The following is a 14,412-nucleotide window of genomic DNA, read 5'->3' as shown; positions in this document are numbered from 1 at the left end:
TATGAATAGGGAGAACTCAGACAAGACCCCAGGTCACCACAGTGAGGGATCTGTCAACCCATACCAGTCATTACCTATGATTTTACTACACAGCAAAGGGTTCAGCAGAGCCTGCCCTCAGTCACCACACCAGACATGAAAGTTCTTAGCTAGGGGCTAAAGCTGAGTCTCAGGCCAAGAAATGCTACCTACAAATTGACTGCACAGAAAGTGCTGTTTCTGAATTGTTATCTTGGGGAGGGAAGTTAAGCGAAATGTAATTTCCCAGGTTGTTTTGCAATTTTATTTTTCTTTTTGCAAACTTCATCAGGTGAGATATTCTGTACTGCAGAAGGGAGGAGGGGAGACTACCAGAGTATAAGAATAGAACATTCTAATTAAAAGCTATAAAGTGAGAACTTTGCAGGGCTTTTAAGAAGGAGCACCCTTGAAAAGAGATGTAAATTGGAAAGTTCAGAGAAATACAAAAGGGGTTTGTGTAGGACTTCACTCAGATTCTTGTGCTGTGCTCATACACATCACACTAGAAATGTGGGCGCTCAAATAATATTTGAACCCTAGTTTCCCCTTGACTCAAACTTCACAAAGTGACACAAGTAGAGGAGGAAAGAGCTAAGGCATGTTACCAATCCATCAGCAAAGTTAAACAACATGGACATTTCGACATTTCAAGGATTATTAACAAGATAAGAAGATTGCAAGAGGCACGTGCAAGATTGAAAAATTCAAACTAATTAGTGATCAAGTGCTTTGGAATATAGATAGGACCAAGGTTCTCCGACAGGTGGTGCACGTACCCCAAAGCAGGGGGTATGCAGGGATCTTCCTCTGGGTGGTATGTCAGACAGTTGTGGGTCCTGAGGGAAGAGTGGAATTTTCAAGAGGAAGATTTGACAGTGGCTGCTCCACTTTCCAATAATTGTGACAAATGGACTTATCTGCCCCTCTTTGAATGGATTTATCAATTAGTAAAGACAAGATAATAATAGTTTCCACAAAATGAACAAATGCCATGAATTTTTTTAATGCAAATTATCCATGGATTGAAAATAATATTAATAGCCTTAGTACAAATGAACTACAAGAAAATGACAGGGCTGACATTTCTTGTACCTTTCCTGTTAGCTGTTCATCAGCTTCAATAGGAGGTAAACACAATAATCTATTTTGATCTGGCAGGGGGTCAACATATTTTTTAAATTATCAAAAAAGAAAAAGCATTTGAAATGTAGGTTAATATCCCCTATTAACAACAATGAACGATATCCCTAAGTGGGTATTTTTCATTGAGATATAATAGAAACATGAAAACATCACCATCAGCATAATATTTTTAAATATTGCTTACTTCATTTTTATTTATTCTAAAATTTCATTTCTATGTAATTTTTTAGAGCAGTTATATGTATACATTTTAAGGAATCAGTGAATGGATACATAGGGAACTATGCTCAGAAATGTTCTATCAGTAAGGATATGCAATCAGAAAATCAGGGATCATTAGCTTAATGGTGAAGCAGCAGAAATTCAGAGGGAGGGAAGTCAGTAGGAGCCAAGGTCAGAAAGAGTTGCATAGAATTTAGATTTGAAGGGTGGGGCGTATAGAGAGGGTGAGTCCAGATGAAAGAAAAAAAGGGTCAGTGAAGACACAAAAGAATGTTAGAGAGCAGATCTGACTGATCTGGGTGGCCCTGGGGGAGGACAAATGCATAATAGTACAGTTGGGACAAGCCTGCCTCTGGGAAGTCTCCCAGACTTTTACCTCTTCCAGCGTCCTCTCCACCCTCTCCCTCAGCCCTGTCTTTCCACAGCCTCAGCCAGCTCCTCTCCAGATGGCCCCACAGACGCAGCCTCTTCTCTGGGTGGACTTTTCCAGGTGCCTGTTGCTTATGCCATCAAATTTCTGTGAGTCCTCGAATTCCCCAAGTTCAAAGCACTTCATTGGCCTGAAAGAACCTCTTCACCAGTCTCGATCTTCCAATAACCTAGCTCTTTACATTTCAGTCAAGTAAAGGGATCAGTTGAACTAGTATCTGTTTATTGTTCCCAAAGCTACATTTTACATATCTCAGAGAAGTAAAAGCAATGGTTCATTCAACAAATATTTATTAAGCACCTACCATGTGCCAGGCACTAGTAAAGGCACTTGGGATAAGTGGTGGGAAAAACGCACACTGATCTTTGAGATAGAGGAGCTAGGACATCTAAATTTAAGAAAGTAAATAAATAAGCCTACAGGTGAAATGAGACGCCAGGGTCACCAAGTAACTGATTTTTGAGAGATTTATCTTAGATATTTAGCAGGAGCTTCTGTTATTTTCTAGGGGCAATGGGCTGGGGATTTTTTGTTTGTTCTTATTTTTAGAATCAATCTGGGATCAAATCTCAGCTCCATCATTAATAAATTTATCCTCTTAGGCAAGTTAACCAAAATCTGGTTTCCCATCTACAAAGTGAGCTTAAAAATGCAAAATTGAGATGCTGTAGGTTTCTATGAAATTAAATCTGTAAGTGCTTTACGTATATACAGTTGGTGCACAATAAATGTTGGCTTCACTGAGAATTGTACGTGTCATTGACATACAAATGCACCAAGCTGAAAGGATCTGGGATGGGAGAGGAGTTGAGGGAAGAAGCCTGGCCCACTACTCCTCCTCTGGAAACTTTTCAACTTCCTAGTCAGGATTCATTTTTCCTGGAGCTACAGTTGTAGACAGACCACAGTGATTTTTGCTGTGTGATTTCTCTATCTCCATCTCGACGCTTCTTGCAGGTAGTGTCTTATTTCATGTCCTGTTGAGCACCCCATACGGTGCCAGCCACAAATATAGGCCTGGTAGCCATTGAACATATTAGTGAAATATCCTTTTTGAGTCCTTGTAACACATTCATATAACGAGAAGTGAGAATTAGGGATACCAGGCCTTTAAACATGGCTTTGCCTCTGCTCGTGTAGAGAGCTCTTTTCCTCTTATAAGAACCTATAGGATAGGGCCCCACCCTTTGACCTCATTTGATGTTAATTATCTCTTGTTATTTACAGGCCCTGTCTCCAATTACAACCACATTGGAGGTCAGGGCTTGAACGTATAATGGGGCAGGGCAGGGAGGGAGGGACATACGATTCGGTTTGTAACAGGTGTCTAGGTTTATTTTTGTCTATAAGATAAATATTAAAGAAAGAGGAATATCTGTGGTCCCTAAACTCATGAAATTCACATGTCTCCATCTATCAAGATGTAAAGATAAAGCTAGAAATGAAGAGAAAGGCAGGAAATAATGAGGAGCCCTGATTACAAGATGTAAATTACGTCACCAGGGTAGGGAACACATTTGTGTGGGAATTAGGAGACCCCGGCTAAATGCCAACCAGGCCACTGAGTTACGCAGCACTGATCACAGACCGTGCATCTCACCTCTTACCTAATTTTCTATTCTCTAAAATGAGGTTAAGACTTCCTGCTGCAAAAAAAAAAAAAAAAATGATGATTCTGTGATTCAAAAATAAACAAGGCAGTATTTTTCATTTTAAGTAATCCCCTTTCCCCTTATTAATGTCTTCACATTCACTGCCTTTGAAAATACATTTGGTCGTGGTTATTTTTACATTGTTTAATGCTAGGGATGAATTTGCTTCTCGAACATAGGCAAGCCCTTTGTGTTTACTTTCTCACCCTCACACAGTCTGGTATCTGGGTAGAAATTCCTGCTCTTGTCCCAGACCAATCAAGAAGTTGCATCTCTGATTTCTTGCCATATGGAGAAAAAAGAAATACTGCTCCCCTGTGTCTCTCTCTTCTTTGAACCTCATCTGCCTGGAAATGTGTCTTTCTGGGACTCCCCCTCTACAAAAGCACAGATTCACAGGCAAGCATTTCCTTAACAAAGCAGGCATGGTGCAGACTCTTTAATGAGCCTCAACAAGGTGTTCTGTTCTGGTCCTGGATATAATCTGAGTTAATTTCACAACAACCAGCCATGGTAAAAAAGATAGTGAGATAGAAGTCTTATTCACCAAGGTCTCCACTTTGTAGAAATGCACTTCCTGGCCACTTTGAGAGTGGGTGTGACCAATGAAATTGGTTCTAGTCAATGAGGGGAAGTGACTTGCATCACTTCTAGGCCCACCGTTTAGTTGTGAGGCCATCCAGAGCGTTCTTCCCTTCTACCTTGGTGACCAACCATGTTTCAGACAGTAACCTTCTTTGTCATATTGGACCAAGAACAAAAATGCAAAGCAAAGTCTCCCCATCTCCCAACACCCCTCTTGACCAACCCAGGTCAGACATGCAGAATGAATGAGAAATAAACATTTGCTGGGTAAAGCCACCAGCATTTTGGGGTTCTTTGTTACTGAAGCAAAACCTAGTTTATCCTGACTGATAAAGATGGCTACTATCATTTCCTATGCTTTCCCACATTCTTATAATCTGAAGAATAGTCTTTCCACCTTGGACACCACAGTCTCACACACATGCTTGTTCAAGGGCACACAACTAAATTTTACAAGAGAGAATAGACTCCCAAGTTCGGGTAAATATATTTTATAAATTTATAAATAAATGTATATTCTTATAACTCAGTTGCCTGTATCCAAATTTAAAGTGCTAAACATTGCATAATTTGAGGGACTTTGCTCTAGATGCGCACTGTCCAGCATGGTAGCCACTAGTTGCGGGTGCATTTCAGCACTTGAAATGTATATAGTTCATGCAACCGAGAAACCAGATTTCTTTGTTTAATCTAATTTAATTAATTCCACATGAAAATTAATCTGAAATATCTCAAACACTGCTTATTTTGATTAAATGTTGAAATGGTAATATTTTGGATCTATTGAGCTTAGTAAAATATATTAATAAAATTAATTTTACCTACTACCATTTTGAATGGGGCAACAGAATAGTGAAACTTGTATATGTGACTCATGTGATATTTCAACAGAGAGGTTCTAGAACCTAATCTTGGTGGGAGTTGCAATATTTTATTCAAATCCTGCTCCTATTTTCCACTCCCAGGTAGAAGAACTATGCTATTAACACCTTTCGTTTCTAGAGAAGTAAGTTTTCCCTCTATGGCCTTAGATCTCCTAATTGGCTAGAGATTAAGAAGAGTGTTTCCTCTGCTTCACCAAGTCCTGAAGAACTATTCACCAGACCCCGGTAATTCTCTCCTCTGTGCCAGCCTTCTCGGTGCTGCTGACGGGCCCTTCTCCAGCTCCTCCTCCTCACAGTGCTGCAGTGTGGACTTCTATTTGTCTGTGTGTCCTTTTTCAGCACTGCCACCCAGGTTATCCTGCTTAGACATTATTCCCATTTGTTTGCTGACGTCACTCTGAGACTTCACCATAATCTCTGCTTAAACAAGGAAATTACCAAAGGCTTCTATATTTATTTATGTTTTAATTCCTGGGCTTCTTGCAATAATGTGGGAGAAGAGTGCCCATTAGCTCACCATTAGGTTTTAGGAAAGGGGAGCATTTATTCTCCCCTTATTATGAAGATTTAATGTGTTTTTTCCTTAGAAAAGTATTAGAAAATAGGTTTCTCCTGGATACATTTCAACCCTGTTAAAATGGCTAGTTAGGGAGTAAAAGACTTGTTGGACGACCCTGACATTGAATGACATCATTCCAGCATCTGTCCATAGATTTCTCCTGAAGCTCTCATAGTCTCTTGCTCTTCATAGTGAGAGTTTAAAGGATCTTGGATGGTTTAAAGCCAGGTCATTAGAACAGGCATACGGAATCTTCCAGAGCCTGGGGAGGGGACAGCGTGCCAAGGGCCTGGGGCCCCCTCATCACTCTCCTCTGCAGCAAGTATTCATCTAGCCTTTGGGGCTTGTTTCCCTTTCGAAGCTGCTCCTCTGAATGTCAGATAGCTGACCCAGTCTCACATTCTTCAAAGACAGGTAAAAGGTCCTCCTACACCATGGCCTGTCACCTACCAAAAGCCTGCCAGAGCTGGTTATCATTTTTGGAGCTTGCAGAGATCAAATAATTCTTCTACAGTTGCTCAGACAGCCGCAGAAAAACTCCACCCCCACCCCCAACCTAACTTCCTGACCCCAAAACCCAGAGTCTAATCACGGAACCAATAGCTTTAAGGTTGGGGTTTTGACAGCTACAGAAGCCAAGTTGCAAGAAAGTGTCCAGACAAGAGTAGAAGAGGATGCACGAGAGGTCCTGCAGGTTTATTCACTTACCTTTAATCTGCTGGTACTTCTCATCTGCATGCTGCTTTGCGTACATTTTCATTTGAGTCCCTTCTCATTCCTTGAAGTTAGTCTCAAGGATTAAAGTCAGGGAGTCATCTATTTTATGAATTAATAAGCAGGACAAGACCTGAATGCACCTTGCATGGTGTCTGTCCCAAACTGGGGGTCCCAGAACACAGAGGCTGACACAGGGCAGAGAGGCAGATTTATGTAGGTTGCACTGGACTCTGAGCCAAACAAAATGTTAAATGTGAATAAGTGAAATGAATGAATATTTTGAAGTTGAAAGGTCTGACCATGCTTTTAATGTAAGCTCAATGGCCTACCTTCATACTCCTTAAACCTCCAGGCTTGCAGGCTGGAGCTGCCAGCCTGCCGCGGACTGACGGCCCACACTGCCTGGCTCTGGGTCACTGCATGCAAGTGCAGGTTCCACTCAAATGGAAGGGCCTTTGCTTTTCTGCAGAAGAGTGTAGGAACACAGGGCACTTAACAGTGAGTGTTTTATGCATGTTTTAAATGTGTTCAGGGTGCAGGCTGCTGTGTTTTTGCATATATGAGCAGGCAGCCACCCATATATAGGATTTTAGAATTTGGAGCATACCTCCTACCCAAACTATCTCCCATTCATGAATCACGGATGCCTGAAATGTCCCACTAAGTAATTTGGCTTAAGGGTAAGAATATCCCCTGAAGGGGTGATACATCGAAACTCATTAATTACCTGTAGTCTCGATGCTTCTACAGTATCTTCTGTACCATAGTGTACATGCATTTTAGGAAATCCTTGCTAAGAGCTGTTTTGAGAGAAGAAAGACCAGAGGTGTAAGGTGCCTGGAGAGGTATTTTAGAGAGAGAAAATGGTGCCGCCAGTTCCCCACACATCTCTACACAGGGCCAGCTCTGGGTGGAGGCGGGAACTGGAGAGGCGGAGGGGAGAGGAGAACCGGCAGGCGGGACAGCCCCCAGCTCTGTTGCTCTTTCCCGCCCAGGTGCCGGTCTCTTCAGTTTGCTGCTGCTGGAGCGTTAAGGCCAGACCAGGGAAGGTTATCTTTGTCACCTGGAGGGGAAGAAGGTGTGGTTTTACTTTAACTAAAGCTTCCTTTGCTACTTGGGTGCAGTTCTCACAAGTGTTAACTTGCTGGGCTTGTTGGGGCTGCGAGTAGTTGCTACCTGAGCCCATGTATTTTGGCAGAAAGAGGAAAAAAACTACCCTTTGAAGGGGTGATGGGTGAAAGATAAAGCCACATTAAACAACCAGCCAGTGTTAAATTTGTCTTGCTCCTATTTGTAAGAGGTTTAAAAATACCCTGGGCCACTTTTGCTTTTGTGCTTTTTTATTGAGCAGCTTGCCCCATTTCCAAGCAGCCCCATGTAAAGGTACTTCCTTTGACTCTTAAACCTGCCAAGAGCTTTCCTATCAGTTCTCTGAAGGCTCAGGGGCTCTAGAAATCCCTACTAAAAGCATGGAGACTCTGACCCCAGCTAGGGAAGGTCTGCATTCAAACATGACAAACAATAATGAAGAACTATTCATCCTGTCCCACCCACCCGACCCACACCCCAGTCAAACCAACCTAAACCCACACTGGAGGGGTGTGTCCCCTGAGGTGCTTACTTAAGGAGAAGCTAATTTAATTGTTGTTGCGAGAGAGTTGTGGAGTGCACCCATCTGACACGGGGTAGGGGTTTGCCAGTGTCAGGAGAGTCTCTTGATTGGTCTCTGACAACTGAGTAAGTTATAGAGCCCTGGAACTCCTTGTAGGTGATAAATCTTTTCTGTGTCCTATAAGAATGAGTTATTAAACACTGCATTCAAAATGAAAAGAAATAGGAACAGACATCAGTAAAGAGTGAGTTAAATATAATACAGTGGGTAGCCATAAATGGAAAACTGAACAGTTGCAAAAAAAAAAAGAATGAGGAAGCTCCTGGGCACTGGTATGGAACAATTACCAAGATATATTAGTAAGTGATAAAACATGAGGTACAGCGCAATGTGATAATCTGCTAGTACTATAACAAAAATTTCCCTTTTTACACACATGGATTATCCTCGACCAACAAGAGATGTCTTGTATACTGCTTCCCAGAGATTCAGAATGTTCAAGTCCCAGATCCCCTCAGAGGCCCGTCAATTGCATGCTTACTATGTGCCAGGCACTGTCTCAAACAAATAAAATCCAAACATACTCAACGTTACAAAGAATAACACAATAAACTCTCAGCTATGACAGTCATTAACTCATTGCCCCTCTTATTTCATCCATAACCCCATCCAACTGCCAAACTCTCCCCCACTCCCAAACATACACATTCTTAGGGTTAGTCTCAGGGAAGTTACAGACATCATATCATTTTATCCACAATAATTTCAATATAAACATAAAATATAAGAACTGTTTTTAAACCTAACTACAATATCAGTGTTACAACCCCCAAAATTCGTAGTAATTCTCTGAAAGCATAAATATTCAGACCATGTTCAATCTCCTAGGTTAACCAGGAAAACTTGAACATTAACTGGTTTGCACATAATGCTTAATTTTAGTGTCAAGTTGTTCAAATCAAGATGCAAACAGCATGCATTGGGATTTGGTTGACATTGACCTTAAATCTATTTTAATCCATATATTTTTAAAATTCATTGAACAAACTGGGATGTTCTCCTTTAGAGATCCTCACCTTCTGGATTTGGCTGATTGCATTCTCACACTTTCCTTTTGCTTTTGTCCATTCAACTTCCTATGAAATTGATGTTCCATCTAGAGGCTTAGTTTGATTCAGACTTAATCCTTTTTGCAAGGATACTTCATAGGTGGTATTGTGTGCACCCATCAGGGGGCATATGATATCTGGTTGTCTCTCTTCTAGTGGTATTAGCACCCATTGATGGTCATTACAGAGATCCAGTATTTCAATCAGGAGTTGCAAAACAGTGCTTTCCCAGTTCTGTCGTTTCTTCCTTATTAGCTAGTTCACACTCCTGTAGAGAGCAAATTTTTCTCATCAACTATTTGGTTACCTTGAGATGGAGTTCTCATATGAAAGGAAAGATAAATGCTTAACTTTTTTCCTCTACTTATGACTAACTCAGGAAAATGAGTTGGTGCTGCAGCATCCCCAGAGGTGCCCAATTAGTTTTTTTTTTTTTAGTATCTTTATGAATTCATGTGTTTTAACATATCTGATATATTTTAACTCCTTGTGATTTTTAGCTTTCCTGCCACTCAAATGGCTCTATGTAAGCCCAAGGGCAAACTCTTCAAGTTGGCTTCTAAGGAATTTTGACACAGGACCCATAGTCTTAGATGACTTCCTTGCAATCCATTATAACAAGATATCCAGGCTCCTCTGGCCCATTGTCTGCCTTCAGACCTAGACCATCCATTCCCCAAAAGAGCCCTAGTTTCTTTTACTGCAAAATGTTATCTAGATGCTATAATGTACACACGAGGCACTTACTGCTATTGGGTTTATCTTTTCATGGACAGAACCAGGAAATAAGTTTTTTGTTTTTTTTTTTTAAATACATCATAGGTTCATACTGGTATTTTTAATTCAATTTTAGGATCATAGGGTTTTGCTTTTGTAATTTTGTATCCTTCATTCTCTTACATGGAAAATCTTCCCTTCTAATCTCTTTAACATAATAATGCATTTGATTCTACTGTGCAATGTGTAACCATTTCAGGTAACAATACAAACAATACAAAAAATACAGACATTAAGTTTTTGTTGTTACTGTTTGTTTTCTTGCAGTTTTTTAATCTCCATGGTTTACCACACTAGGGCTATCTGGTTACATGACTGTTTAGAATCCCTTGTTTTTTATTTTTAGGAATTGATTCTTTCATTTTGATTTAATTTTTTACAATTACATAAGACATTTACGTTGTACCAATGATATATCTGCAAAGCAAAGTACATTCAGAACAACTAACTTCCATCTCTGTCCTCTTTACTCTTCTCCTTCTTACTCCCTTATGTGATTATTTTGTTTATTTTATGTTTCCTTAAATATCAGCAAATACATACTCTTACACACATATTACCCCTCCTTAGATAAATGTTACAATAGTACATACACTTTTCTATCTCAATTTTTTTCTACTAAACACCTTATAGAGCTGAAAACTCCATGGCAGTTCATGGAAATTGCCCTTGTCCTGCTTATAGATGCATAGTATCCCACTGGGAGGGTATTGCATAGATTATTCAAATAGTTTCCAATCTTTGGATATTAGATATGATTCAGAAATGTACAGTCATGAATACAAGTCTTTTTTGTACTTTCCAACATATCTCTGGGATAGATTCTTAGACGTTGGATTACTGGCTCAAAGGACAAATGCAAATACAATTGTACTAGATAAATCAAATTCCCATTCATGGGGTATGTACCATTTGCATTCCTATTAACTATGTATGAGATTGTCTATTTCTATACAGTTTCACCCACAAAATGTTGTCAATTTAGATTTTAGTGAGTCTGATAGGTGAGAAAAAGGTACTTCAGTGAAGCTTTCATGCCTATTTCTGTTATAAGTAAGGTTTTAAACATTTTCATAAGTTTAAGGGCTATTTTTCATTCTTTTGTTGTGACCTGTCTGCTCATATTTCCAGCCCATTTTTCATAAGTGCTTTGGACTTTTTCTTCTATGTTTTTTGAAGCTCTTTATATATCATGGAATTAACTCTTTGTGATATAAGGTGAAAATATTCCTTTCCAGTTCTAATAACCTTTTTAAACCATTTGATACCCTCAGATGAAAAAAGATTTAAATATGCTCTCAAAGTCCATAAAAAAAGGCAGCGCATCTCACTGATGATAAAGCATAGTTGCACAGTAGTTTATTACTAGAGTTATATGTCCAAGCCCTAGTTCTCCATGTCAAACTGGGGATACAGGACATTTATACTCAGAGTGCCAGATTCTACATCTGCCTAGATAATCCACCATATGTCACCTCACTGCTTGGTGCCTTTGGTTTCCATTTCTGTAAAACACATAGCAGAGCACACTGATTCTATTTCTCTCATGTTCATTTATTCAACAAACATTTCTAGACACCTTCCATTTAAAGCGTGATGGTCAGGCAAGGTCTCTCTGAGACGTGATATCTGAACCAAGCCCTGAAGAAAGAGAGGTCACTGTAAAGTTCTGGGAAACAGATTTGTAGGTAAAGGAGCATCAAGAGCTAAGTTCCTCAAAAAGAAAAAAGATGAAATGTCAGAGGAGCATCAGGCAGAGGAGCACAGGGAGCCCATGTGCGAAGGGACAAGTGTGGAGGATGAGGCTGAGAGCAGGGGTCAGATGACACAAGTTCTTCTAGACTGGGGATAGGGCTTTGGGCATGAAGTGGCCTCCGACACTTGACTGTGGCTGAGTTCAACTTTTTTTCTGGCTTATTGGTTTGTTCCCCCATGTGTTCATTATTTTCACTCTATACTTTCATGACAGCAGCCTTAACTATTTCTCTCTTACCTTTCACTGCCCACTCTACTTTGGTCTGAGATTTGGAGCCACCTTTCTTTTTCTCCTGGGACCTCGCAGCTCTTCTTCCCGGAGGAGAAATGAGTGTGAATGTTATCAGTTAACATACACAAACACTTCATTTTGCAGTTACATAAGAGGTAATTCATTTACTTCACAAAAGGGAAATACATGTTCACACACGCAAACACACATACCTGGTCTTTACCCAGTATGATCGTAATAATCCCTTATACATTTGTAAGGGGCTTCTTGTGCCATTTATCCAGGCACTTTATAAATTTCTTGTGGGAGTTTTATTTCTATATTATACTCTCTGTAAATTCTTAGATTATCACACACTCACTAAACGTTACTGGTCTCCATATTTTTGATAAAATTTCCTTGGGGTTCAGTTATTAAGAAATCCTATTTCTGCTGTCATACCATTATTATAGGCAGTAACAACAATCAGAGAAGCCAAGAAAGCTGTTCAAAATAAACAGTTCCCATGCCTTACCACTCATCAGTCCCCCTCCCGACCAGCCCCCCACCACCAGTAATAATGAGCCTTTCCCTACCTTAGGAAAACCTGCAGAATCTGGAAAGGCTAATAAAGAGCTACATGAATAATTCTAAGACAAATTATAGACTGCCAGGAGTACAAGAGACCTAGGACAGGATTTCAAATGCTGACTTTTTTTTAATAGGATGCTTGTTTAATTTGGGATATTAAATATTCTGCTTAAGAAGTACTCTCCCTGATCACTTTTTATCTCTGGCTATAAATGAGTTTCCTCTTTTTCTTGATGACTATTTATAATTTAGTCTCTTAATTTTCATTCCAGCAGTCATTTATTCTCACACACAATTCAAGTAAGTATTTAAAAGGAAATCTAAAATATAGATGTCTGCCTTAGGTCCCATTAATATGTAATGAGTGCCCTAAAATGCCTGGTCCTTTCGCAAACACCATCTTATTTGATTTTTCTCCTAGAGTAGTTGAACTTTTTTTTCAGTAAACATTTATTAAGAACCTACAGGTGCCAGCACCATGCCAAATGCTTGGGGTATGTATCAGTCAGGAGAGACTTGCTTGTGTTGTGATAACAAACAACCCCACATCATAGTGATGTAAGACAAATATTGTTTTGTACTCACACTGAATGTGTATCATGGATTGGCTGGGAACCTGCTCACCATCTCCATCATCCTCACTCTGGGTCCTAGGTCACCAGAGCGGTCACTACCTGTTGCTTGCTGGTCAGCCAGGTGGTGAGGGAACAGCCAGAGCATAGAGGGCCTCCCACTGGCAGTTAACTTCTCTGACCCAGGGCAAATCGCTTTCACACATAACTGATTGGCCAGAACTGGTCACGTGGCTTCAGGGTGACCCGGAAGTACAATCTCACCATGTGCCCAGAAGCAGAGAGCTAGAAATAGTCTGTAACCAGCATATAGGATGTTACAGAATAGGCATTCTAAGTAATGTTACAGGATAATTTAACATGGTTCTTGCCTTTGAGGGAACAATCAATCCAGTTGAAGAGACAAGACACATGAACAGAAATTTTCAAATGCTGTGTGGTAAGTGCCATAACTGAAGCCTACAAAGGTGGCTATGGGATCACAGAGGCAGGGTGGCAAATATAAGATGGGAGTTGCGGAAAGTAGCAAAGGCTGCCTAGAGAAGGTAACAGCTGAGCGAATAGTGAACTATGGGTAGGACCAAGCAAGTGAAGGGGCAAAGGATGAGTTAGCCTTCCAGGCAGCTGGAGTCAAAGCAGAAGCAAGAGACAGCACAGTGTGTGTGCAACAAGAAGCGGGGCATTGGCACAGTACTACTGAGTGTGAAATGCTAGGCCAGAACAACAGACTGTGGATACAGGCAGGAGCATAGTGCCATCATGGGAGCTGGAGCCTCAACCCAGGAAAAACAGAGCTATTGAAGTGTGTTAAGTAGGTAAGTACTATCTATGGTCAATGTGCCATCTCTTGGGGCCTGAAGTCCAGTGTTCTCCCTTAAATTCTTTGGAAATTAAAGAATAAGGTAGTACATAGAAAAAATCATGAAATCAACCCAAATTACATCAAAGCCTAGAAACGGAAATTTACCATAGAGAGACAGAATGTCAAGCCTTAGCTGACTAGAACCTCCCTTAACTAATCTTAACATATTTGGGAGTGGAGGGAATGGAGAGCTGTTGTTCAGCATAGAAAGCTTAAAAAAATTATATTCACAGAGTCAAATACAGATTCTGCTCATCTAGCTCTGCCCAGAGGAGAGAGAAGCTTCACAAATGGGTTTGAGGATTTCAATTACATTGCTAATGAGACATCTGCCTCAGGGGTTAACAGAGCCTGATGCTGCTAAACAAAATCATTGTTTAAACAGTTTCACTTGGTCCAATTCAGTGTTCACTCATAAGCAAACGTCTCCTTAGGATTCCTCTCCTAATATTATGTAAGCTTGAGGTGTCCCACAAGCAGGAATATTTAGGTCCCTAGAACAGTTTTATTTCCCAACTGTGAATCAAATTGCAGACAAATCAAAACTTTGAACCCAAAAGATCCAGGTCCATGGTTGAATCACCAAGACAGTGTCACTTTTGTGAAATCTTAAGGGAAAAGTCCATCACACCTCCTTCCCTGGTCACAGACACACTCTGCATTAACCAGTGGACATGAGATCTAATTAATCTATGAATTTATTTTTTGTT

The 14,412-nt window shown here is 40.3% G+C and overlaps 1 long non-coding RNA gene across 2 annotated transcripts in view; it reads right to left on the bottom strand.

Moving 5' to 3' along the window:
• The window catches only part of LOC140843281 (uncharacterized), a 76,357-nt gene extending 63,344 nt beyond the window's left edge, over positions 1-13,013 (bottom strand). Inside the window, exons 1-4 of one of the 2 annotated variants that reach the window (XR_012120901.1) lie at positions 12,854-13,013; positions 11,705-11,775; positions 8,902-9,202; positions 5,530-7,276 (exon numbers count right to left, since the gene is read on the bottom strand). This is a non-coding gene — a long non-coding RNA (uncharacterized lncRNA). Of the gene's footprint in view, positions 1-5,529; positions 7,277-8,901; positions 9,203-11,704; positions 11,776-12,853 lie in introns of those variants that run through there. The other variant, XR_012120902.1, reaches the window with a different exon arrangement.
• Between the last annotated feature and the right edge of the window lie 1,399 nt (positions 13,014-14,412).

This window comes from Manis javanica, chromosome 8 (genome assembly GCF_040802235.1).
Source record: "Manis javanica isolate MJ-LG chromosome 8, MJ_LKY, whole genome shotgun sequence".
Classification (NCBI taxonomy): Eukaryota; Metazoa; Chordata; class Mammalia; order Pholidota; family Manidae; genus Manis; species Manis javanica.
This window is presented reverse-complemented; position numbering and strand designations above follow the sequence as displayed.